Source organism: Phoenix dactylifera, chromosome 4 (genome assembly GCF_051530095.1).
Source record: "Phoenix dactylifera cultivar Ajwa chromosome 4, Ajwa_hap1_PhDact_Kaust_v1.1, whole genome shotgun sequence".
In the NCBI taxonomy this organism is placed as follows: Eukaryota; Viridiplantae; Streptophyta; class Magnoliopsida; order Arecales; family Arecaceae; genus Phoenix; species Phoenix dactylifera.
In genome coordinates, this window is record NC_143193.1 from 23640136 (window position 1) to 23643999 (window position 3864).

The following is a 3864-nucleotide window of genomic DNA, read 5'->3' on the forward strand; positions in this document are numbered from 1 at the left end:
ACTTTTATGAAAAATTAAGTCAGTTTTTGTTAAAATATGTATGACCTCAAATAGAGTTTTTAGTGACAATAAACAAAATTATATTAGTTATAGCTGGTAAGCTGATGATCATCCATAGTAACTTTATAATAGGTATACATCCTCAAAAATAAACCAGAATATAAGCCTACAATATATTAATGTTCACAAAGGATCATTGATATGGAAATCTCATTCTAACAAAATAGCAAGAGTATTTTATATGTATTCATCTACAAACCTAGCTAGCTATGTGAAAATAAATAATTGTATTTTTGTTCAATGACTATATAGGATATAACAATGCTTATTTAATTTTCCATTATACATGCATATAGTTCTTCTAAGAATAATAATGTTAGCATCAATTCTTTGAAGCAATAGAATTACAATGTAAAATAATAATCAATCATTTTTATACGAAATTTAAATTCTTTTATAAATCCATTCAATTAATACTTTTTATAATTTATAGCATATAGGTAAATATGGTGGTTGCACATTATATATCTTATATGTAACAATATTCTTTATATATATTTTCTACTTACAAGCGTAAATATTCTGGAATATAGTTATAAGTTTCTTTGATTTTAATAAGGGTAGTCAAGAAACAAAAAGAAAAACCCATAAAGCAAATATAAAATTAAAAAATCTCTACATGGCTGAACCACTCCTTTATATTATCTAGCCTATTAGTTAGTATGGTGCTTCAATTAAGACTTTTGTATTCTTTCTATCTTAAATATGACAAGTAATTAATGTAGTCAAAGGAAAAGATGCCTAGTGGCAAATGCTTTCTCTCACTTACTATAAATTGCCATCTATACATTGCCTCATCCCCTTCTCATCCTCCCTACTCTTCTTGATCTTGTACCCTTTGCTTCTCTTAGTACTTCAATGGAAGGAACTATGGATCGTCATTTTCCTGAAGGTATCAGAGTTCTAGTTGTCGATGATGACCCATTAGATCTTAAGTCGGTACGAGAGATGCTTATATCATGTAATTACAAAGGTATGTGCTTAAGATTTTCCTACCCCAACCCACTTTGGGTAAAGATGGTGTTTTTGTTGATCGCAAAATGTTTTAAATTTTTGAGCAACGGTTCTATTATTTCTCATCCTCTTTGAATTTATGCATACATGGATCCATAAATTTTCCTCCAAGGTAGGTTAATGCTTGAAATCTAAATTTTTTCAACAGAGAGGTAAGGTTCCTTTTATATATTCATTTTTATTCACCCTATTTTATGTTTATTACATATTGTTTTAAAAACGGTGAAATACTAGAGTTTTTATGTTAGATATCTAGGTATCTAACTTAGCAGTATCTTAATTTTCAAAAAAAAAATTCTTTCTTTGGTAAATTAGTTTTTTAGGAAAAGTGTATTTCTAATCTAGTTTTTTCTTTCATGAATGCATTAGATTCAAAAGTATATTTTAGAAATTTAAAGCATGATGGAAAATCTCTCAATTTACAAAAGGGATCCATGAGAAAGAGAGAAGAATTTATGAATTTTATAGTTCAATTTTACTTTTTTCCATTGATGATACTCGTTCTTGGAGAAACATTGTTTATTTCAAGTAGGTTGTTGTAATTCACGCTTGCTTCTTTGTCTTGATCTCTCATTTTCAGTCACTACATGTGGAAACCCGCGATCTGCACTAAAACTTCTTCGAGAACGACACAATGACTTTGACCTTCTTTTGGCTGATGTCTACATGCCAGAATTCAGTGGCTTTGAGCTCCTCACCATTGTGAAAGATGAATTAAATCTGCCAACTATTTGTAGGCATCATCCTTTCTTAAACTTTTTCAGTTATTTTTCTTCATGTTCCTCATTCTCTCTTTTTCTGTCATGAAATAACTTTGTGGGATATAGTGATGTCAAATGATAAACGGTTGGAGACTATGAAGATAAGTCATGAGCTAGGAGCTTGTTTCTTCATGATAAAACCATTAGATGCTGATATTGTAAAGAACCTGTGGCAACATATCATCTGCAATGCCCACTTTCAAAGAGAGAAATTTGAAAGTGAAATTGGACAATCTAGTCCAGAAAAGATGCTACATGCTGATGCAATTCTAAATGATAAATCAGAAAGAAAGAAAAATCACAAAGGAAAAAATGTATTGACTGCTAATACTGCAAGCCAACATGATTCTCCTAATCTTAAAAGCATAGCAGAAATGGGAATTTCAAATTCAGGAGAAGGCAGGAAAGGTAAAGGGAGGGAACAATGCACAAGAAAAGAAGATGAAAGTAGAAAAGGGAGGAAGCCGCGAGTCTGGGATGAATATTTGGAGAGGAAGTTTCAATTCACTGTGCAGACGTTAGGCAAAGGTTAGATGCTATAGTTCCATAACTCAAATAAAGACTTGTTCTATTTTGACTTGTATATTAGAAACTTCCTCATGAGATGATATATTATTTTTATAGTTATGCTATCTTATTTTAGATGCAATTCCAAGCAAAATAGTGAAGCACATGAACGTTGAGGGCATAACACGAGCACAAGTAGCAAGCCACTTACAGGTTCAACTTTGAGCTGTTTTGTGTTCTCTTTACAAATGAATTGCATTGAGAAATTTCCAGGTAGTATCATTGGTATGTAATCTTCATGATATAATTATTAATACATTCTACATAAAATGATCTTGTATTTAATAAAATGTAGTGCAAACGGAAGTTTGGCTCACTTTGACTGTTTTAAGAGAAACACCTCAACTACTTTTGCATGCTGAAATCCTAGCTTTTATCTTAAAGTTATCAAACTTTGCTATAACCTATTTATAGTATGTGTCCTTTCACATTTGAGACCTAGCAAATGGACACGGTTGGAAAGGTTCATGTAAGCATGTAGTCAGACTGCAAATCTTCTTGAATTGAAGCTGCTTCACTTGGTTTCGTTCAGTTTCCAACTTAATTAAAGCTTGTTAAGTCAAGTTGGGTGGGATTTGTTACAGGATAATAGTCTAACATTTTAAGTATAACTTAGCTAAAGTTCAAGTGTAGATCTTGCCACTTCAGGTCGAGGTCTAAATTAACAGGTTTTGAAATTAGGTATGAAAGATCATAAGCATTGAACATTTGATTCTTAGGAGCAGAACAATTGGAATTAACTAAATAGAGTTATTCACAATGCTAAATTACAAATTTGGCAAACATTTGCAAGACAAGCACATTAATCAACAAGTCAGCTATGGCGTAGGGAAAGAGTGGAAAACAATAAGATCTATTGATTCTCTTAGGGATATTAAAGATTCAGTTTGTAAAATATGATACCGAGTTGAGTGAACTTTCCATTACGTGTGTATTTTGGTAATACAAATCAAAATACTAGTTTAAAACAATCATAAAAAATTGATCTATTCTACATATTTCAAATAAATATTTAGAGAAGCTCAGTAACTATAGATATATATATATATTACACAAATGTGCAGATATAAAAGAGGGAGAGGTAGGAAGCACTTATAAATCAAGGTACACTATCTTGGTACTGGACCTTGTAACGGTGCCATTCTATCACTGTGCTAGTACGGTACGGTACAGAACTGGTTCGTCTATCGAGTGTCGGTTGAAAGAGTAGATGCCCTACAAGCCAATCGCAATATGTATTGTGAAGGATTTTCTTTTGATTTTCCAAATCATGTACATGACATTTAATATAAATAAAGGCATTGTGTTTCATCATATGCTGTTGATTATATTTGTGATTAACCCCTTAGATTAAGGCAATGATTTTGAGGCTATGATGAGATCATACTAGTGAAACCTAAAATCCTAAAACCCTAATCTTAAATATTCCCAGTCATTGGTACACTGAGTCGGGGATCAATGT